The following is a 24,850-nucleotide window of genomic DNA, read 5'->3' as shown; positions in this document are numbered from 1 at the left end:
CAACGACCTTAGGAATCAGATAGCTTCTCTTGTCTCTTTCTGCCTGGGTTTGCTCATTGCTGAATTGAGGTGTGGCATGACTTCAAATGATCATTGGAGACATGGCATGACTTCAAATGATCATTGGCATGTCTGTCACCATCACTGTGATGTGTACACAGGTTGGAATATATCTAGTTGAGGCAGCTTTGCACAATAAGAACAGAGTTTTAGCTCAAAAATTAGTATTTCAAGGAGGGGGGTAATGGTGGAAAGAAAGGGAAGGGACTAGTCAAAGAACATGTATGAATGACCCATGGACAGGGACAATGGTGTGGGGCTTGACTGGGGGAGCAGAGGGTAGGCTGGGTGGAAGAAGGCGAAGGGGAAAAACTGGGACAACTGTAATAGAATAGCAATTATTATTTTAAAATAATATTTCAAAATAACTAAAATTAGTTATAAGAAAATAGTTCCAAAATAAGAGTCAGAAATCCTAATTCAAACTTCACTTCTACTGACTTACACTGGGAACTTCATTCGGGAAGTGTTACCAGTTCTCTGGGGCTGCTTTCTCGTCTCCTACACGAAAGTATTAAGTTACAGTGCTAACCTTACAACTACCTCACAGAATATCTGTGAGCAGGTGGTGATGCTGACAACATCCTAGATGTTAAGATCCATAACTAACTAACTAATATGGGTTTAGTGCTCTTCACCTTACTAAATGGCTTTATAAGGAAGGGAGAGGCAGAATTGTTCACTGTATTTGCTAATACCTTCAAAGTTTGAACTGAACACATCTGCTTTAAGATTTCCCCCTATCCTGCTTGGTTAATATTAATACACTAATATTGCATGTCCCAGTTTCATAAAGTACAAGCTAGCCTAGATGGATTTGGTTTATTTGCATGTAATGAGCCAGTCCGCTGATACCAGTTGGCTGCCAGCTTGTGCAGGCAGAAGTCATGGTACGTACTGAAAAAGCAAAAGAGATGGCTGTCGTTAGGAAAGCCGCAGTTACTAAATAATTCCCTCACATTCCCTCAAACATGACAAATTTACAATGGTCAGACTTGAGTCTTTGGAATAATGACAATTTCACCCTCATATTTGCATATGAGAGGAAACTAGCTTTAGAACAGTTTGAATAGTTGACTTACATGGGTATCTTTTGAATTCTGAAAGGGCTTAAGCAAGTTCACAATATTCTCAATTATATGTTCTTAAATGTTGTTGAGTAAATATACCTCCATTTCTGCAGAATATAGAATACTTTTAAACTATTAAGTAATCAGACTCCCAAAATGATGCACATGAGATATTTCCTTTTTTAGAATCGTCCTTTAGAATAGATGAACAAACAACACTTAATCTCCCTGCTGAAATGACAACAGATCCCTTATTTTTGAAAGAAACATACTAAGTTTAAAGAAGCAGGTATGTCATTGTAAATAGTATTTTTTTTTATCAGAAATGTACTTAAAAATAAGGATAAAGATAGCTTCACCCATTATTTGGTATTTGCAGCAGACACCTGGGGCTCCATCATTTCCCACAATAAATGCAGAAATATATGTGCTGCTTTAGTGGAATATGAGATAAATCGAGTTTTACAATTCCAGGGAATCTCTTTATTATGTGTTTGTGAAACTTTAGAAATACTCATTAAACAGTATAAACAGTACAGCCTATGTAATCTTCAACTGATAAATAGTTTAAAACACTAAGCACGTGTAATATTTTACCACTGAATTCAGACCCATTTAAAAGGCTCTATGTAGTCAACTTTTGCCATAAACAAATTTGCTTAATACATACATGATTAGAATTCATGCCTCAGAACTATTTCTCAAACCTAACTTTCATAAACCTTCCTTCTATCATTGGGATTATAATAATAGTTATAAATAACAGTAACTAACATTTAGAACAAGTTCTATAATATACATTTACCATTATTTGGATTCTATTTACTCACTGGAATCGTTGTTTTCACCCATTTTCCAGTACAAAATAAGGGTGAAGCTATTCTGTGAGAATGTTCTGAAACCTTCCGGGAGCAGGTCAGACAAACCCACGTGAAGTATCATGGCCCGAGGCTGGAGGTCAAGCTGTATTTTTTTCTGCAGTTGAATTAACTCAATGATTTCTAGTGCTATTGTGGGAAGGTGTAAACATAAGTTTAAAGCTCAGTCTCTTGACTCTCATTTCAGACCCCTTTTCGTGTTATTACTAATATAGAGTTAATACACCCCATCTCTCACCTCTCCTTTATCTATAAAACAATTTTTAAAAAAAGAGTAGAATACAAACTCAGAAAGTCAATAGCTTCTTGTCTGGCTAGGGTAGAATCATAATCTTATTGTGTTTTATCATCAAAGAACCTTGATAGACTAAATAAAGTAAGTCTAAATTGAAACATGAAAAAGCATTGTAATTAATGAGGTAAGCCCATTCTTCTCTTGACCCACGTATTTAGAATTTGGAGGGGGGACGGGATTTGAGTAACTCGCCGTACTATTGCTCTAATTAGAATGTTCCACAGAGGAAAATGCTCCATGACATGCAATCCATAAAAGTGATGCTACCAGATCCTGCCTCTCCCCAAGGAAGAAGGGACTATTATTTCTCTGCTTACCCCAAATATTCCCAAAGCACTCTGGGTATCTCAAAGATAATTTAGTCAGCTCTTTACTCAAGAATATAGATGGTTGGAACACTAAGAGAAATGGAGGGTTTGGGGGTCATAATGTGAGGAACAAGAACTAGTGAAGGAGAGAATCAGAGCAGGTGTCTGGTCCACTAACCACACTCTGCAAAAACCTTCTCACTTAGGCAACTGCCATAACGTATAAAGATGAGAAGCAGTCCCTATCACCTTAGAGGATGTTTTATAGGAAAGGATAGAGGTTTTTTTCTCTGTATTTTCTCCCTTTATTCTCCACAACCCTTTTTCTTAAACACCTCTGCTTTTCGTCTTGCTGAGAAAAATGTAAGTAGCAGTGTTCTTTTGAATGTCTCAGAAGAACAGATCTATTGCTTGTTCTTGGTTTTCCTCTAACCAGCGTCCCTGGAATCACCTGAAAGTGTAAAGTTGTTCTCACCGCGATTGGCTCATCCCGAATCGGCTGAAGTGAGCTAGTTCTCTAGCTTGCCGGGAAGAGTGGCAGGGAAACGAGGAAATATGGGAAGGGGTTTCACTGTTGGCTTTTGTGTGTTCTCCCCACATAGTTTTGATGCTAAAGACATCTCTGCACCAAAGGGATTGGTTTCTTCCAAAGATCTCAATGTGGCCAGCATACATAATTTTTATAACCTAGATTTACAGATTTTAGTTCCTCTACACTAGTGATCCTATTGTAATGGGGTGCAGAGCATGGGATCCCTGAAGGTTGTGGAGCCCCACCATGCCCCCAGACCCTGCAGGGAGGCAGGAAGGAGGCAGGAAGGGGGCAGGGTGGGGAATGCCCACAGAGGGAAGAATACAGCTTTAAGGCACATTACATAACAAAGGCAGGTTAACGCCCCATGCCTTCCTGCAGAGAAAATCTTGGAAGCTGCAGAATTGTGTACCTGACTATGAAAACTTGCAGTGACCCATGACATACCTGGGGGGGGGGGGAGCTCATACAGTGCCTGCATGAGCTATGGTGGGGGGGGCGGGGTGTCAGATACCTTCCCCAGATGCCTGTGCATCACTGGCAACTGTTGCCCTGGCTAAAGATGACCTTTAGTCTGTCAAGGTCAAAGTCACTGGGGGTGGACAATAATGGCAGACACTAACACATCATAGGAGGAGGCAGATGTGAGGTCACACAGGAATTTCTGGGCCTAGCCTTTAAAATTGGAGTGGGAGGTCTGAAAATCGGGGGGCTGCCACAAGGTCTGCAGGGAAGGGGGTCTGGGAGGTCTGCCTGGAAGCCTGCCTGCAGAAGATGGCAGCAGAGCTGGCAGCATTGCCAGGACCTGCCTGGCCAATCACCCAGAGGCGGGAGAGATGCTTGCAGCTGAACTGTGACTGGGAATGTTGAGCTGCGAATTTCTGCTTTTCTGAAAGATGGTATCTCTGAGTAGCGAATACCGAAACTGGCCTGGTTTGGCAGAGGGAGACAGGACTATTTGTTTTGGGTGTTTTTAAAGTGAGTGGGACTTAACGGTAGAAACCTGCCATTATTCTAATTCTGTATAACTTTTAAATATACAACCCCTTTCCTTTTTCACCAAACCCTTGCCTTCAGAGTTACACTTCTGGGCGGTGGCCAATCCAACCTCACAGCTGTTCCAGGCCGCCATCGGCTGGTTCTGTAACGCCACATGTGTATACTCTCTGGTGAACCTTACATGTTGTCCTTCACCCCACGCAGTAATTGATGATTTTAACAAATATCTCTCAAATTCATTGATTTCTATTTGTTCCAAAACTACATCTTCTCCAAGACTATAGAAGTTCCATTTAACTTGTTACCTAGAATTAGCCAAACCATGAGATCAAGTTCTCCAGACTGCCAAGTCTATTTAAAACGTCTGATCCTTACTGCAGAAGTTAGGTTCCAGAGATGAAGATAGAGGGAAGAGTCCACATAAGTCCACTCTCACTTCTGACACCAACTATAAGTTTGAAAGGTGTATTAGTCAGGAGAAAGGGAGAACCGAACCAGAGAACCACAAACAGAACCAATAGGATGGATGGATAGATAGATAAGATAGACAGATGATAGATGGATAGATTTTAAGAAATTAACTCATGAAATTGTTAGGCTAAAATCTATAGGGTAGTCCAGCAGGCTGGAGCGCAAGGCAGAGTGGCAGCTGAAGTCCAAAAGCAGTCTGTTGGCAAAATCTCTTCTTGCTAAGGAAGGTCAGTCTTTGTTCTATTGAGACCTTCAACCGTTTGGATAAGCCCACCCATGTGCTAGAAGGTAGTCTTTACTCAAACCCCCCTGATTCAAATGTTAATATCATCCAAAAAACACCTTCACAGAAACATCCAGAGTAATGTTTGACTAGTTTATAATGTTAATTAGAGGTTACATAACAGGAGCCAAGGACAAAGGCCAGACCTCTCTTTAGATGAGGCCACATTCCTTACTGCATGCTTGTGCATCGTCACCCTTGACTGCTAATCAGTTCTCTTCATTATTCCTCACAGCTGCCATGACAGGAGTTTCATGGTTTCCTGTCACTATCACAGCAAAACACTGTACATAGGTGGTTTCCTGACTATGTCCCCAGCTTCGTTTGGAGCTCTACTCCTGAGTCACTCTCTCCACTGCAGCCATGCAATCCTTCTCCAATGCCTTTATCACAGCGCCTTGGCAAGGTCTGATTCCTCAGCATAGCATGTTCTTCCCTCTCCTCCCCGCCCAGTCAACTACTATTAACACCTCTCCTGTCTCAGCACTGACTCAAAGTTGTAGTTTGATCATAATTAAAATTTTCTTTCCCATAAGATCGTCAGCTGTGTTAGGCAAAATTAGACTGATTTGTTTTCCTCATTATATCCCAGCAGGTAGAACAGTTTATTATATAATAAATGTGAATTAATAAATATTCATTTTAACTGGCCATGAAGGGCATTATGCTCAAATCGATGCACCCCAATTGCAGGAAAGTGACTCGGTGAAAACACTCATTCCTCCCATCACACGATCAGCACGTATTTGTGGAGATGCTAAATGCAAAGCTTTGTGTAACTTGAATCCATGGTATACTCAGTGCCAATGTTGAGGGTATTTGGAGTCATTATGCTGCATAGATAGAGGTAACAAAGAAGTGGGCTCCCTTACAAAGGTGGCTAAATCAATCTTTCACTTTGTCAGGGCAATATAACTATAAACCACCTGAGAAGTTGCATTCAAATACCTAGAAATGACCTAGTAGTATTACCTTTAACTCAGGCTTGAGTTTGTTTCCTGTTCAAGACCACAGATCTGGCGAGGCACAAATCGACAACAAAACAGCAAATAGGAATCTGCATGAGATGTGTGTAAGGAGTTGTGCCGATCACAGCGTTCTCTCATTCCGCCCCGGTGTGTCTTCTCAGAACACACGTGCAGAGATTTAAACACCAGGGCCTGCTTGTGCATTTGCCTTTTTCTTTCCAACACAGATGGCTGGTGGCACTCAGGGGACAGGGCATGGTGCTAATACTGTATCATGTTTACACTTGTATTTATCTTTAAATATATCTAACTAGTGTGAAGCCATGATTTTTTTTTTACCCATAATTACAATTACAGCCCTGGGTGACATTGTGGATGGCTTGCTATGTTTCTGAAAAGGTAGGAAAGTTTGCTTCTGGGAATTATTGAGTGAATGTAATGATTCTAGAAGCAAATGTGTCATAAAGAATCTAAATCAATATTTTAATGGCGTAAGTCGATGTGTTTGTTGCTGCTTTCTCATCTAACTAAAAAGAAAAAAATCAGAATTGGAATAAACAGCTAACATTTGTATAAAACCTGGAAAGTCTCAGTGCACAGGTTTTTTTCCTAAGGATAATAGATTACTTGAGAAACTGTGCAGTGAATGCATTATCTGGTAGAGGGTAGGATGGATTGTCCAGACATCCAAACAGCCTCGAGCACAACTTCTACTTGAACCCCCTATTTGAATCCTTGAGTGTCTTATATGTGAAACCCCACTCAAGAAGGAAAGAACACAGAAAATTTTTTAAAAATAGTAAAATTTAAAAAAACAGGTATGCAAACCATTGGAGATGAACTGGATTGAAGTGGGTACATTTTTCAAAATGGCTGGCATTTTTGCCTGTGAAACTAAACGCCAAGAATCTGTGTCATGTGCCTATTGTGTGCTCGGCACTGACCAGGGGCTTCAGAGTTTCCTCGCATTTTCCTATTCAGGAGGACTCTGCTCTCTGACTCATGGGTCAATGTGCACTGAATTATAAATTAACGATGTCATTTATAATTTAGATTAGTTCACAGATGTCTTGACCTCTGCCTTTTAATTTATTTCATGGATATCTTAGCCCAAAGGAGTGGCTAATGTGACATCCCCAAGGATTAGAGTCTGAAATGAGAAGTCAGAGAATGGAATAATGGATCAGAAAGGAATGAGTTAGATGAAGCCAACTCTGTCAGAAGAAATACCTTCCCCCGGAAGAAAAATGGTCCCTGAGATGACATCTGCCCAAATTCCTGAGGCTGGGCACTTGCGTTTTCGGGTAGCCCTAGTCTTCATGTTTTTTCACGAAAATTTTAAAATGATTTTTTTTCCATTTCTGAGTCGCTATGAATCATTTTATAGATCAGAGGAAAAAAGGGGAAACTATCAGCAATTTGTCAAATATATTAGAAAGTAGAGAAAAGTCTCAAGATATGCATCAGTCTAAAGAGCCTAGGAAATTACTTCTCAAAAGTAACTGCTTACAAGTGAACATTTGCCTTCCTAAATCACCAAGAACCAACTTTATTGAATCAATTGAAGCAGCTCTTCATTTTTTTTCCCGTTGATCAGAATTTCATTAAGCCGTTCTTTAATGCTCCGTGAGTTTGTTTGCTCTGGATCTGCATTACTCAACCACATCCCTTAAGCTTAATTAAGTTTGTTTGCTCATGCTTTGAGCGCTTTTCTCTGTTCTGCAGCAAACGTAGGTAAAAATCAAGGGACATGCATTCCTCTGTGACACTGTCAGTCCATCAAAACGTGAATATTGATTTTGGGGGGAATTGTGACACTCCCTAGGTGAGCATGTGAAGTTTGTTGACGGAGAACTCTCTAGTTAATTGAGTATGATGTCTGTATGAGAGGTGATGAAGTATGTCGGTGATACATAAGTTTTCTCTCCCACTGCGTGTGCAGCAGAGGGTAATGCTATTCCATCGCCCACTGACCAAACTCACGTGCTTTGTCTCGTTGCTTCAGTATTTTTTCTCTTAAGGACCTCAGAGCAATACAGTTATTCATCCAAGAGATGATTATGCATTAAAAAAACTTGAAGCATGAATTATCAGATGGGATAGTCATAAATGATTTGCCACATGAGTAATAATTTTAATTTGGTTGCCAAAGTTGCAGTGCAGTTTTGCTCATCTGTAATATGGGAGTAATGATCATCTTTCCTGTCATTAACTACTTCTCAGCAGTGTTGTAAGATTAATTTATATTTTTAAATGGCTTTTCAAATGAAAAGTGCAGTGTAATGCTGGTTTCTAAAGCATAGCCCTTCCTGGTCAGAGTTAGCTTTGTCTCTGATATATATATTATATATATTATATATTACATAATATATATATAATGCTATATAAAAAAAAAGCTGTACAAGAGACCAAAAATTTGCTTGGACAAAACAAAGAGGTATTTTGTTAGTTTAAAAAGAGAGAGTACATCTTAAAGTTACACAGTGTTATATGTTAATTATATCTCATAAAAAAGAGGAGAAACAGTTTCCAATACTTGAAGAAAATAAAACAATTTAACAAGTATAACAAATTTAACAAATATATTATCTAAATCATGTTTCATCATTTTATAGGTTTCTGATGGGGGAAAAAAATCACTGGTTTTCAACCTAAATAATGGCATACATGACACCAATAATTTATACAAATTAGCTTAAAACCACTTCTTTCAACGATGAATGCAAAAATATTCTACGCTAGCATTTCACAGAGTCTGGGTTTCTTGAGGTTTCATTTGGCTCAAATATACATTTAAATTACAGAAGTAATTTCTCCATGTGTTGGAGCCTCTGGTTAAGCACTGGCATTGCTACACAGCAAAGTAACAGACTGAGGGTTAATAAGCAGCAAAATCCAAACTGCCTAATCTCCAGCTCCTTCCATGAGTGAAGAAAGGAAAGTGTTTTCTTCTAACTTTCTTCCTACCTCCCTTTTTGGTCTTTTTTTCTAGATTCAGTTCCAACTGAATGAATTTTAAACCCTTTGTTTGGCATTTAAAGCGCAAACTCCACAATACCCAAGAGCTGACTCAACATTTCCACTTACTGACCCGTAGGCATCTTAAGCTCAACAACAAAAAAAGAAAACTTAAGCGCTTTCTCCCACCTCCTGTATCTGTTCCTGCTCTAGTCTAGTGAATGGCAGCACTGCCCAATTACTTGCCATACCAATATCTTACCAATAACACCCCAAGATGTTCTTGACACTTTCTACTCATTAGTGTCTTGAACAAATTTTTATGGAATGTGTACTGTATACCAAGAAGTGTGTGAGGCACCGAGCAGAATAAATCAGTCCTTGTCCTCAGGTAACCCACAGTCTAATGTGAGAGAGATCTTTTAATGAAATAAAGATAATGGGTCATCCCAAGAAGAACATCCATGGGGCCCTGTAATAGCATTTTTGACTTTGCCATCTGGAAAAGAGTTCCTAAGGAAGTGAGCTTAAATCTGAAGACTGAGTAAGAGTATGAAGGTGAATAGGGAAAACCAGTTGAATGGGGAGAGCATTTCACACAGAGGAAGGAGCATGTGCCCTCTGCCTGTAATCAGACCAAACCAGGGACCACTATGTTAAGTGTCTCTCCTAAATATCACTATCTGTCCATCGTTCTGGGTTTCCCCTGCCACTTTCTAATGCCATTATATCACTACCCTAACATGCAGGTGTGTGGCCTGAATGTTTCTGTCTCCCAACTGAAAAAATTCATATGTTGAAACCCTTCCCCCAATGTATTTGGAGATGTGTCGTGGGGAGACAATTAGTGCAATTTTAAGTACCACTGTATTTATCTAGTTAGCACACTCTCTTACTTCCTGAGGTGACTTTCTCATACCCTGTTCTCAACTTCCAACATTTCTTCTTTCCCTCACCTAATTATCTGATTTCTTATTTCACCGAGAAAATGAAGACTTCAGGAAAGAGCTGCCAACTCAACAACTCATCTAAATGCCTTTCCTATTCAAGGCCATTTACAAATTATTGATCAATATATTCCTAGAGTTGTGATCATCAATGACCTCCCACCTATCTCTTAATCTAGCATCTGCATTTAATCATTCTAATACTTTAAAAATCTTTTTTGGCAATTGGGTTCTGCGATACCATACTCCCTTATCAATTTTTCCTTATATCACTGGCTGCTGCTGCTTATTTTCCTTTCCTGTACGCTCATCACGATCACAATTTCTGAATATTAGAGTAGAAATTAGCCTTTAGGTGTCTTGCCTATCTACACCAGATTCTTAGATGATCTTACGAAGCACCAGGACTTCAATCACCAACCTGATGCTTGGAATTGCTTGAGTTCATAATGCAACCAAGATCTGTCTCCTGGTCAGCATTTTCTCTTTAATATGCTGTAGAACATTCAAGACTATAAATTTCAAATTTAGCACTGGCACAATACCACGCCATCTTTGCCACGCTCTACGCTTTCTTCAGTCGTCCCCATCTCAGTAAATGAAAACTTCATGTACCTCGTTATCTAGGCAAAAAAACTTCTCTTTTGTCCCATCCAACTTCTATCATGTGAGCAAATTTTATTAGTTACCTTATAATAAATGCAGAACAGAACACTCCTCATCACCTCCACTGCTATTTGCCCTGGCCCAGGACAGCATTCTCTCTTCCCTGGTGTGTTGAAGAAGCCTCCTACCTGATCTTTCTGATTCTGCCCTTGCCTCCTATATGCTACAAATAATATTGTCACAACATCAATTACATCATATTCTTTCTTTGATTAAAACCTTCCAGTAACTTCCCAACATATCATAAAATCCCAATTGCTTAAATGTATATGATGTAGAGTTCATTACCATTGTGATTCTGTCATTTACATCACTCCACCTCAATAATTCACCTTTACTCTCCGGTGTCACTGCCGTTTCTCCAATGTGGGTGGGCACGCTACCTTCTCGGCAATTTTACACTGACTACTTTGTCCTCCCAGAATGCCTTTCTCAGGATATTTATGTGGCTTAGTCTCCAGTGTCCTACAAATATGGATGAAGTGCCAGCTCTCAAAGATACTTTTCCTGACCATTCTACAAAGAGAATTCCCTACCACTTGCTTTCACCTCGTTCCTTTTCACTTTTTTAAAAACGCTATTGCCACCTAACATTTATTTCTTCCATTTTGTTCTCCCCACACTCCGTACTTTATAAGCCTCATGACAACGAGGGCTTCGTATATTCTCTTCATTCTTATATTTTCAAGCCCTAGAATGCTGTCTTATATAGATATTTATCAAAATAAATACCTATCAAATGAACTACAATACTCCCAAACACATTATGAACACATTAGAAATAATATTAATAACCATGAGTGAGGAGTAGTGAATTTATCAGAGAGCATTGTCAAAATTTATTTAAACTGCTATCAATCTCCAATTACATTTAAATATTATATTGAATCCTTTGGGTAGGGGAAAATTCTGACGAAGCTCTCCTGATGATTCTGATGTTAAAATCTCTTCCTCAGATTTTTTAAGCACTTGGGCTTCCACTAGCTCCAAAAGGCTTAAGTGTCTTCATGGAGCTCCGCAGGCACTCAAGAACTATTTTTGACAATTAGTAAGACAAGATGAGTTATGAGATCACAGTTAATGTGACAGTTCAGAGTAAATACTTGACGCGTTATAACTCATCTGGGAGGAAGTAGGTAAATGATGAATGGACTCTTAATGCCTAAGAAACTACTCCACAGTGAACTACTGAAAACAGAAAGGTCAGAACAGATCCTTAGTGTCCCGAAGCTCTTATGTAAACCAAGAAGTCAGGTTTGAATACGTGGATCTATGTAAGCATATTTATTACAGCTGTTATAATTCTACACAAGATACTCAGATGGACAGGAAGTTTACTTTCATTTTTACCTTTGAATTTAACTTTTAATATGAAGCCCCACTTCAGCATTTAGCAGAACTCTCTCTCATTGTTTTCGCTGTTCTTCATTCTCTTCCTTGAAAATGATTCTACAATCTGGAGCCTTTATATAATGGCAAGGTGGGAAAGGGAGATGGAACCAAATTTATTGATTGAATTTATTACAACTTATTGAACATAGTCTGCCAGTGAGAACACTCACTAAGTTAACTCACTGTGTGGCCACTTCTCAGTTTTCTCTCACCTGCAGCTTTTTAGGTCTTCTTTTTGTTTTTTGTTTTTTGATCAATGTAAGTAGGTAACATTTTTCTGTTTTAGTAAAAATTTTAGGGTGTTACATACAGTCCCCCCACTTTCCCGCTTTTCTTAAACAAATGGAGTTTATTGGCCTGGCCAGTGTGGCTCCGGTGGCCGGGCATGGTCCCATAGGCTAAAGGGCCACAGGTTATATTTCTGGTCAGGGCACATGCCTGGGTTGCACATTCGGTCCCAGGTTGGGGGCTGAGAGGCAACCAATCGATGCTTCTCTCTCACAATGATGTTTCTCTCCCTTTCTTCCTCTCTTCCTTTCTCTCCAAAATCAATAAGCATGTCTTTGGGGGAAAATAAAAATAAATTTTTAATGGAGTTTATTTGTCATCTACAAACTATCCTATGTAATAGGACAAAAGCTTTTACAAATCTCAGGCACAGAAAGTCTTACTCTAATGTCATAATTTTTACCACCTTTTACTAAAAATATATTGTTTTTGACCAGAGCCTTTTCTGTTTCTCCCCTCTCTACCTTCATCTTTTAAAAAAATTTATACTTCTCTTTTTTAGACAGTAAGTACTATCTTAAAATGGTCAAAAAGAGTACCTTGGGGAAGGTGGCAAGGGGTAAAAAAAAAAACACAAGGAACAAAACAAGGAACAGAAATAATTTAAGAGTTTTTGCCAGGGGCTCAGAGAGAAAAGAGCAGAAAGTTATTTAATGGGTAGAGAGTTTCACTTTCAAATGATTAAAAGCATTATGGAGATGAATGGTGATGATGCTTGGGCAACATTGTGAATGCATTTAGTATCACTGAACTTCACATTTGAAGGTGGTTAATATGGGAAACTTTATGGTATGTATATTTTACCATAATAAAAAAAATGGGAAAGATTTACTATTTTGTCACTTAGGGGAACATGGAACATATACCAGGGATATCTTGATTTTTGATGCCCCGAATCAGCCTAAACATTACTTCCTCATATAATCATTGTTTTCCCTGCCACCCCCAAAGTCTGCCTACCTGCTACCCCAGCACACACACTCACACACACATTCCCAGTCGGGAACCTCTATGGTGCCTAATGCTGAACTATTTTTTTTAAATGACATACTGAAGTGAAAGGAGATATCAAAGCCTACTTTTCCTTAGGAGAGAAATAAACAATTTATATCATAAGAGGGTTATATGAAAAGGATTTAAGGATGAGATATTGTGGAAGAGTGGTAGGTAGGTCTGCTGGGGAAATATTTTGCCTTAAACAGACCTTATGTTATTGCAGATCAGTGTACAGACATAAACACAGACTGCATCAGTTACGTGAGTGCAAAGCGAACCGGCTTATGTGAGCCAGGGTGAGAGGCGCTGCTGCTATGACAAAATACAAGTTCTTCAAATCTTAATGAGTTCACACAGTAGAAGTTATTTCTCATGCAGCCAAAACAAAGTATAGATGTTTCTCTTTGGGCAGATTTCCTGGTGGCTTGCTTCCCAGTGGTCACTTGGCCTCGGGAATCTAGGCCGTCTACAACTTGGATGTCACACACCATCCTCCATACTCAGACTATTATGTCACTGCAGGGCACACAGCATTTTACTAAACCCAGTCTGCGAGTGAAACACCTCTCTTCCTTCCGCGTGCCAATGGACCAAATCACTTCTGTGGCCCACCTAAGCTAAGGAGCTGAAACATGCAGTGTTCTTGTGATGTAATTCTTTGGTGAAGGCTCAATATCATCTCAGCCCCAAGATGTTTATGACCGACTTTTTGCAAGGCATAAAGGGAGGGTAGAGGTTTTAATAAAAATAAGTTCTCTTAGTAGTGGCTGTAACATCAAGCTAATGGCTAGTTTGCCAGTGAACAAAGCATTAGAATGACTGATGGCCAGGCATTTGTCTTGCATGTAGCTCCTACCCTTGCTGATAATAACAACATCTTGGAATATTAAAGTAAAATGGACAGCTGTACGTCAATAACAATGAAGTGTCAAAGAAATAGAAGTCAGATAAAATGAAAGATTCTGAACATAGCCTAGGTTTAAATCTTAAACCCTCAGATAATCTCGACAGGAAGAATGTATCTTCAATTACTGATTAACTCAATTTGCATACTAGAGGGTTCCCCAGTGTTTTCTGATGCTGAACCATGCCTAGCCACAACTGCCACCGCCACCAAACGACACACAAACACTTGAACACACACACAGTAGCACAAAAAAAGAATAGAAAAAAGATGTTGAGTTTTGTTAGAAATACAGAAGACAGATGACAGAAGGAAGCAAAGAAGAAACAGGAGGTCTGGTTGACTTCTAATATTAGTGAACATCAGGAAAATGTTAAAGCAAAAAGCAGGGGGTGCCGAATTTTTCAAGTAACTCATTGAAACGTAAAAAAATAAAAAAGAGCAATGAGGGTTTAAAAAAAGGTGATTGTTCTGATTTTCATGCTAGGATTTAAATTTAGCTCTTAAAATTTTCCTACTCTAAGAGTTTTGACATTTAAAAAAATAAAGAACTTTTACAGAGTTAGATATTTCCTGTTGCATTTAAGGCACTTTGTGTGTTCAGTAAATGTCATAAAGCCATTAAGTCGCCTTCACAGACGTGCAATTTTATCCTCTCACTGTGGGCTCTCAATGCAGGGAGTGCTTCAGGGAGCACAGGGGAAAGCCTGGGGGCCTGGCAGGGAGTTTTCAAATCCTTGTAGTTGGGCTTGAATCTTAATATTGTGTCATTAAGAAAATGACTCTCAATTAGTGTGGTACTTACCCTCTCTTGCTATGTTTTTCCAAGACCCATCTCTCCAAAATTCCCATCCATAAAGTATATTTTTTACTTAGGAAAGTGTTTAAAAATTAATACCTGAAAAATAGCATTTTATCATATTGCTTCCATTATATGACATATCCAAGTGTGTTGCTAGGCAACGAGCTATGGCTTTTGGAAAATGGCATACTTTATAATAGATTACTTTAGAGGCACTTTTTCAAAGTGAATACAATAGAGTTATCTAAAAGCATCTTCTGAAATTCTATATGGAAAAAAATTTTAAGTCAACATCTCAAAAAGTGAGGAGGAGATACTCCTGTCATATAGGCAATGCAGTTTTTATTTATGAGAGAGAGAGGAGGAGAAATTTGTCTACAAGCATTCAAATTGCTAATGAAAATGTTAATGGTAAATTATTCATTAAATTTATTCTCCATTCAAATGTCTCTTTGGTGAGGAAAAATATAATCATTTGGAAGAACTGAACAACAACAAAAGAAGAGACTTAACAAATAAAAATGAATTGCTGGAGCCTGCTCTGTCTACTGGTTTTCTAACTGCTTTCTTATATACAGAAATAATTATTAAACTTTAAAGAAATTATTTTCGGCAACTCGCACCAGTCAGTAATGATTTAATTTAGTAGTAAGAGGATTATTTCATTGAGTGAAAGGTCAGACTATACAACATCTAAAGTTTATATTAAACTTTTCTATGATGCTATAAAAAGTTATATTTTAGTTTTTAACAAAGTATTTTCAATGATAAAGTGATATGTTAGCTGTAGAAATTTAGAGAAATATAGATGCACATAAAAGAAAACATTTATCACTCATAATATTAAAACCTAAAAACTATTAATATTTTATTATAAATCTTTGACTTTTTTTCTTCTACATGTATTTTTATTCATTTTTTATTTCACTTTTCTATTCATCAAATTAATATTACATAATGTTATATCATATATATATACATATATAATTATTTTTTGAAGACTGTCAATAATTTATTTCAATCAACATTCATTCTCCAAATCCTATCAATTACATCCTCACAATTGATTTTTTCAAACCTAATCAAAGTTTATTTTTTTGTATATTTAATTGATTATACTATTACAGTTATCCCATTTTTTCCTCTTCTTTATCGCCCTCTGCCCTGCACCCACCCACCAGCATCCCCCCCCAGTTCATGTCCATGGGTCATACATATAAGTTGTTTGGCTTCTCCATTTCCTATACCTCCTCCTGTCTACTTTGTACCTACCAATTATGCTTCTTATTCCCTGTACCTTTTCCCCCATTCTCCTCCCTGTCCCTCACCACTGATAACCCTCCATGTTATCTCAATTTTTGTGACTCTGTTCCTGTTCTAGTTGTTTGCTTAGTTTGTTTTTATTTTTTAGGTTCAGTTGTTAATAGTTATGAGTTTGTTGTCATTTTACTGTTCATAGTTTTGATCTTCTATTTCTTAGGTAAGTCCCTTTACCATTTCATACAATAAGGGCTTAGTGATGATTAACTGCTTTAACTTGACCTTATCTGGGAAGCACTTTATCTGCCCTTCCTTTCTAAACAATAGCTTTGCTGGGTAGAGTAATCTTGGATGTAGGCCCTTTCCTTTCATGACATTGAATACTTCTTTCTAGCCCCTTCTTGCCCACAAGGTTTCTATTGAGAAATCAACTGATAGTCTTATGGGAACTCCTTTGTGGGTAACTGTTACTTTTCTCTTGCTGTTTTTAATATTCTCTCCTTATCTATAACCTTGTGTAACTTAATTATGATGTGTTTTCGTGTGTGCCTCCTAGGGTCCAATTTTTTTAGGACTCTCTGAGCTTCCTGGACTTCCTGGAAGTCTATTTCCTTTGCCAGATTAGGGAAGTTCTCCTTCATTATGTTTTCAAATAACTTTTCCATTTTTTGCTCTTCCTCTTCTCCTTCTGACACACCTATGATTTGGATGTTGAATTGTTTAAAGTTGTTCCAGAGGTTCCTAAGCCTGTCCCCATTTTTTTGAATTCTTATGTCTTCATTCTGTTCTGGTTGAATATTTATTTCTTCCTTCTGGTCCAAATCACTGATTTGAGTACTGGTTCCCTTCCCTTCACTGTTGGTTCCCTGTAGATTTTCCTTTATTTCACTTTGCATAGCCTTCATTTCTTCCTCCATTTTGCAACTGTACTCAATCATTTCTGTGAGCATCCTGATTACCAATGTTTTGAACTCTGCATCTGATAGATTGGCTCTCTCCTCATTGCTTAGTTGTTTTTCTGGAGTTTTGATCTGTTCTTTCATTTGGGCCATTTTTCTTTGTCTTGGTACACCTGTTACATTGTAAGAGGCAGAGCCTTAGGCATTCACCAGAGAGGAGCAACCCACCTCACTGCTTTGTGGCACTGTTTATAGGGGAGGGGTCAGAGAGGGAATAATACCACTTGCTTGGCTCTACCACCCCTCTTTCAGTCACTTCTCCTGTTTCTCACAAGCAGATTGAGCCCCTCCGGTGCTGATTCCTGGGTGGGTGGGCTTGTGTACCTTCTAGGACCCTGTGGGTCTCTCCAATGAGGTCTCCTGTGAGGCTGTGAATTTCTCCTGCTGCCACAACCCCCTCTGGTTTTTATAACCAGAGGTTTTTGAGGCTTTCTTTTCCTGTGCTGGAATCCTGGGTTGCACATTCTGTCTCACGCCCCAGGTTTTCCTCCAGGCTTATCTGCATGCAAATGTAGGATCACCAGGTCTGCTGCCTTGCTGCGCACCTTCTCTGCCCAGCTGTCCATCTCTGCCCCTCCTACCAGTCTGGATGAATGTTTCTTCTTTAATTCCTTTGTTGCCGGACTTCCATAAAGTTTGATTTTCTGGCAGTTCTGGGTTTTTTTTTGTTTTTAAGTTTGTTGTCCTTCTTTTGGTTGTGCAAGGAAGCAAAATGTATCTACTTATGCCTCCATCTTGGCCAGAAGTCCTATAACTTTATAATTTACCTTTTTTTGGTTAATATTATATTATGAGCACTTTTCCACATATATAACTTCTTTGAAATTTATAATTAAGTATGTGACAGCCCACCATATGGCTGTAACATTATTTATTCTACTATGTTTGGGTTTTTTCACCTATTTTTCATTATTATAAATAATGCTGCAAATAATGTCCTTATTCATAAATCATGACCCACATCTCTGTTGATTTCCTTAGGGTTGGTGGCTGGAAGTGAATTTATTGAGTCAAAGGCTACACATTATTTCAAGACCATAAATACATATTTCTTGTTATTTTTCTGTAAGCAAAAAAAAAAGTCTACAATCCACTAGCAGTGAATAAGAATGGATAATGCAATCTCATTGGCATTGGATATTACTAGATTAAACATTAAGTCAATTAGAAAAGGAGGAGTCAAGCGCATTTTGGTGGTTTTGGTGAAAAGTAAGAAAATTTTAATGTAAATTTCCATTTTTACTTCTTTTGTAAATTTGGGTCCTTTGTCCATTTTCAGTTAAAAAGTTAATTTTTTCTTTTTCATGTTAATTTCATAAATATTTAGTCTACATGTATGGGGGGCACACCTTTCAGAGAGCTAGCATCAATTTGGACTCTTCAGTGTAATGACATGGAAGTGTTAGGACGTTGAAAAAGAAAGAGCCCAGTCTAAGCTTTTTCTATTTGATAACAGGGACAGCTGCCTATTGGAAACTACCTAGCCAAGAATTATTTTTTTTCAGGAATTACACTTCCTTAGTTTTAATTGTTGTCTCACCGTTAGTTATTCCAATGGAGGCATTCTCATGTTCCCATTCTGCCAGTGGACTGCTGCCTATGACCAAGCTCTCCAGGATGGCAGAGCCATGAGATAGAGGGAGTTGCAGTGCCTGAATCACCAAAGGAGAAGTGCTGTCTGCTGAGAAATGGCACCTCCTTGGATTGTTGTTTGTGTGAGAAATATGCCTCTAAAGCTTTGAGTCTTTAAAGACTTTTGGCTCCACTTGTCATGGCAGTTTTGTCTATTGACTAATGCCCTGATAACAGTGTTTCCTGAGCAATGTTCATTTCACTGTCTTCCACTCTGTGCAGAGGTAAATCCCAGTGTTCACGTGATCATGGGGCAAACCTAGAATTTTTTACCCGTAGTTCACGGCCAGTTTTTGAGACAACAAGGTAATAGCGTCAAAAGGTGTTCTGATCCCTTGCTACTTCCCTTGGGATGAAAAGAGTGACCATTATGACCACAAATAACATATTTATTACCTGGTTTTATTCACCATATTTGGATCAATGGCTCTGTACATTCCAAGTTTGTTTGCTAACCTCATTTGAGGTTTTAAAGGGCAGTTTCTCTTCTTTCAGTAAAAATGTAAACAGGAAGCAGAAAATAATCAGAGATGTTTCAGAGGAAGCAGAAAATAATTAGAAAATTTTCATAGAATTTTTTAAGGCAATGTAAGTTGCCCCTATTTTAATGTTATCTTCTGGGAATGTTCAAATGCAATAGCTGTGGTTTCCTTTTCTCCCCACCCCTATCAACTGCCCAAGGAAAAGTTAAAGAAAAATGCTGGGCTACATAGCAAGGTAAGGATCCTCAGTTCTATTAAGGGAACTTCAATTGGCTGGCTCCCAGAACAATTGGAAACTGGGTTAAATTGTATTTGTGCATGTGTTTATGTGCCAGCTGCATGAAAAATTATTGTGGTAATATTTTAATAGTTAGATTCCCAAGACCCACACCAAAATTTGATTTCCAGAGGTCTGAGATGAGTCTTGAAGATAAATATGCTTAATTCCTTGCCTAGATGATCCTGATTGCATTTAGTTTTAGAAACACATGCTTCATTATTTTGAAAAATCAGTATCAAATAATGAATTATAAATTACTAACTTCTACTCTTAATTGAAAATCACCACCCTTTCACTGCTTCCTTCTTTATACATTTATTGAAATTATATTTTATGAGAAATTAATAATAGATTTTTCCTTCAAATTTCCCTTTTTTTACAGGTCTCTATAAAATTCTCATGCTTTATTATATTGGCAATACTTGTTTATATGTTACTTTTTTTCTGGTTTTATTGCTCATCACAATTTTTTTTATACCGTGCCTTTCCATTCTTGAAAAATTTATTTTGATGCATGTTTCGATTAACTGGATATATCTTCAAGTAATATTTTTCAGGATGACTACATAAATGATACAATTTTCATGTCTTTGTGTCAGAAAATATCTTCCTCCTGCCCTTGCAAATAAATGATGGCTTCTCTGGGTATAGAATTCTTAAGCCTTAGCCTTTTTTTTCTTTCAAAGCTGCTGATGTTGCACTATTGATTTCTGACCCTTTGTGATCAGGGGGAAAAAAAAATTTAACACTAACCTCATTATATCCTTTGGAAGCAACCCACCTTTTTCTAGTTTAGATATACAGAATGTCTATTTTCACTAAGTTTGCTTGCTACTCTCTGACCTCTTTGATCTGATGCCCCAAGTCTTTCTTTAGATCAGGAAACTTTTTAAAGTATTTATTTGATGATGAGCTCTCCACAACCTCTCTCTGTTTTTTATTCTAATTCCAAATAGCAGAACATTGTCTTTTTTGAACCCTTACCAGATACTTTTCAAATATTAGTATCCAAATGGATACTTTTTTGCAAAATGCAATCAAATGAATAATTCCTTCTATTTAAAAAAAATCATTATAGTGCTTTTTACATAAATGCCTTCTTTTCTGATCTTAGATTTCTTTTTTTAATTTTGATAGCCTAGATTTTATTGTGATTAATAATTAGATATTTCATTTGGTTCCTTCTACTCCTTTAGTAAATACACTCCATACTCCTTAGTGTCGATAGATTTACTACATCCAGTTTTGGGCTACTCAATCATTATAAAATCATATTATTATATATGTATATACTCGAGTATATGTGTATATTCGAGTTTAATTGCTATCCTTTTATTCTTAAATTATGAACTTAACAGATGTGCTTCCCCTTTCTTGATTTACAAATTTGTCCTTAATAAAAGCCAGGTACATACATGCCCTAGTTTTTGTCTATGCCAAACCTAAGAGAAGAAATTCTGGAAACTACCACTAATTTCCATAGAGAAAGCATGTAAATTATTTTTTCTTATGCTTATATTGATTATTTTGGTAAACTTTCCAATAAATAACAACATTTAGTAGTAATCCTTGAGAAACTCCTTTGAAATGTGATAGAAAAAGAACAAAGATTATGGGTAAAACTTGATAGACCGAGATAAACATCTGCCATGACAGATTTTTTTATGCTCAGTTACCCAGTACCTAATTTAAATTCTTTTAAAAAAATATTGTAATTCCAAACTCTCTTAAATAATGATTTTTTAGAACTTGCAAGAAAGATGTTGCTTACATATGATAATTTATTTGCATTTGTAATTGAATAATAATTGCTCTGCAAGTAATATTTTCCTCTAAACATTATCATTAAATTTATTTTTTAACCAGAAGTCACCTTTAGAGGAGCCAAATAGACCCCTGAATGGAAGTCCCCAAATGGGATTGATAGTAAATGGTATATGACATGCTTCTTATTACCAAATCTTCTAGCATTAATTATGTGTGGCAGAAACTCTGGCGTGTACTAGTCAGTGTTCTCTAGAGAAACAGAACCAATAGAATGTGTATTTATGTAGACAAATTTATAAGGAATTGGCTCACATAATTATGGAGGCTGACAAGTCCCCAATCTGCAATGCAGGCCAACAGCCTGGATACTCAGGAGAGCTGATGGTGCAGACAAAGCCCAAAGCAGTCTGCTGAAGACCTGCCCCTTGCTCAGGGAGGCCAGTCTTTTTGTCCTGTTTAGATCTTCTTTCAGTTGATTAGGTGAGGCCCACCCCATCACAGAGGGCCATCTACTTTACTCAAAGCTCACCTATTTAAAAGTTAATCTCACCTGAAGACACACTCCAAGTTAACATATAAAACCAACCATCACAGTGTTATAAAGGAAAAACTATTATATGGAGTCCAAAAACCTTAGTCAATTCATTTAACTAATTTGAATCTCATTAAAGTAAGAATAATAGAATACATTAAAGGATTATGAGGATGAAATAGCATGATAAATTGAAGCACAGAGTGCAAACCAGACTGGATAAATAACAGAGTCAGGAAATTTGTTCTGCAGTACAAAGAGGAAGGAAAGCCCTGGCTGGCTGACTTGGCTGGTTGGAGCATCATCCTGTACACCAATGAGTTGTGGGTTGCATTCCTGATCAGGGCATACATCTATTTTATTTTACCATATATAATGTGTACTTTTTTGCCAAATATTTGAGGGAAAAATAAGGATGTGCATTATATGAGGGTAGTACCTGAAATATCTTATAACTGTTGTTATGTTTTGAAATTATTTGTTACATAAAATTTCTTTTACCATAATATGTTTAAAAATAAATGCCAAGATTCCTTTATAATACAAAAAACAGGTATGTAAATATAAATAAATAAATAATTGAATTAAAAAATTAAAACGGAAGATTTTTTTCCTGAAAGTTTAGGTCAAAAAATGTGGATGCACATTATTCACAGCAAAATATGGTGGGTTATGGATTTCATCCCCAATGGGACGCTTAGAGGAGGCAACCCATTGATGTTTCTCTCTCACATGGATGTCTCTCTCTCTTCCTTCCACCCACTTGCCCTCTTCTAAAAATCAATAAACATATCCTTGGGTGAAGATTTTTAAAAAAAGGAAGGAAAAATCCAAGTTGATCTCTTGGAAATATGGAAGAAGAATCAGGAAAGGGAAGCTCATATTAGTTGATTCTCTATAGGTTTCCAATATACTCTCTCCTCTAATTAATGTTACATTACTGAGCTAGGTGATTTCTGAATGAGGCGGTTAGTACGGTGGTTAAGAGCAGTGGTGTTTTTGTCGACAGACCTGAATTACTGTTCAAGCCCAGCACTCACTGGTGCGCGAGCTTTCTCAAGCCACCTAACACTTCTGAGCCCCAATGTTCTCGTGTGTAAAAGTAGAAATAATAAGGGCTTGTCCTTCATAGAGTTGTTGTGAAGAACTGTAAGATAATTCATGTAAGCCCTTGACAAAGTGCCTGGTACATAGAAAGAGTTCAGTAAATTATAGCTCTTTTTATCATTATAATACATATTGTTATGTTAGCCTAACAAACTATTAATGCAAATACATATACTGGGTAGACATATATCTGTTAAAATACTGAACATTATGAGCCAGTTCCTCTGAAATTTTTACTTTTCAGAAGCTGATTTTCTGAGTTATTTTATATCAATTCTAAAATGTGATAAACAAATATGGGGTGACCATTGTTATTAGGTTTCAGTACCTCGAGGGAAATTTCACTTAAATCGGTACAACCTCTTGACAGTTAACCTCTATTAAATTTAAAGAAAGTTTTTCACCAGCTTTGTTTCTGAGGTTTACTAATAAATAAAAATAGAACGAAAATCCAAAAATATAACATTCTCACAGGCAAGATTTCCAAACAATCATAACATCAAGTTAATACCACTTTGTTCCATTTCCCATCAACAGTGACATCTTGTATTTACTTATTTTAAATTGTCAGTATGTGGTATTAATATACTTGTGTAGTTGTAGGAGAGAAAACTCATTCTACATTAGGTTAATAAGTAATTGGAAGTAGAATCTGATCATGTTAAATTATAAAAGTAACAAAACAGAGACAGAAATGACAGCATGTAAAATCAAGTCTAAATCCACAATTAAAAAGGGGAAGATGATTAACAAAAGTATCATAAGTAACATTCCTAAACCTTTTCATAAACTTCAACTATGCAGAGAACAAACATAGTGGAAACAGACCTCTTATCTTTAAAAAACACATTTTTTAGGCTTAGAAACAAGATATAAATTATGTATACCACAATTAATTAAAATGTAAATAAACTGTATATTTTATTAACCCATGAGTTGATTATTTATCTCAGGAATGTGTTTCGTGGGGATTTGAATGCCTGTAGGGAGAATAGAATTAAGGTAGGCAGTGTTTTGACATTTTACCCAATTTGAAGGTGGAAATCAGAGACAGAGGCAGAGAGCTAGCGTGGGAGAGAGGTAGAACCGTGAGAAGGGAGGTAACAGAGCTAGTTAAAAGCAGGCCCCAGTGCCAGGCCTACACAAAAAGATTCAAGTAGAAATTGGAGTATGATTTCCGAGCACTTTAATCTGATAAATCAAGCCAAATAATCTGATGTGAGGGCTTTAGAGAGTAAACCTAAAAAGGCTGTCAATTTGAAAATTGATTTTAAGAGACTTGAAATGGCTTCAAAAATGATAAGAAAATGTGGCAATTAGCTGAAATCTTAGGTGTTGATTCCAATTCATGGCGAGTTTCTAGCCGTGTCAAATAATTGAAAGGCATTGTATGGTTTTTCTTCCTTCTTTTCCTCTTCATCAATGTAACAACCTGGTTTTCTGTTACGTTTTCAATAACTAAAAACAGTATATGACACTTTTTTCAATAACAAAAATCAATATACTACACTATGTGACCTACTGTTCTAACAAAATTACCTTAACACACATCACTAATATCCTTCACCTCTAAAATGGAAGGAGAGCCAACGGTTTGAAAGTGTCGCCTCCCTTGAGATCAAGCACTGTAGAGAAACTGGATATCTGTACCAGTCAGTCTAGAATCAGTAAGGGCAAATGCAAGTGGCTGACTTCCCCCTGTTAACAATAAGAGAAGAGAATTCCCTCCCTTCCTGTTTCTTAGAGTTTACATTAAAAAACTTGTATGCCCTTTCTCCTTCTTTGAAATGTATATAAATCTTCATGAAGGCTAGTTTGGCTTTTGTCAACTTTCCAGTCTAGGTCATTCTCAAGGACCTGGGAGCTACCTCTTTGAATTGTAAAAGTTAAAGGCAATAGCACCCCGATATTCCAGTTTTTGTGGGAGGGTAGGAGCCTATTTAGGTAGGTGTCTTGCTCTAAGTTGCAAAACTACATTCTGCCATAAAGATACATTTGGTTTTTTTCCTCTAAG

This window comes from Desmodus rotundus, chromosome 4 (assembly GCF_022682495.2).
Source record: "Desmodus rotundus isolate HL8 chromosome 4, HLdesRot8A.1, whole genome shotgun sequence".
NCBI classification, from domain to species: domain Eukaryota; kingdom Metazoa; phylum Chordata; class Mammalia; order Chiroptera; family Phyllostomidae; genus Desmodus; species Desmodus rotundus.
This window is presented reverse-complemented; position numbering follows the sequence as displayed.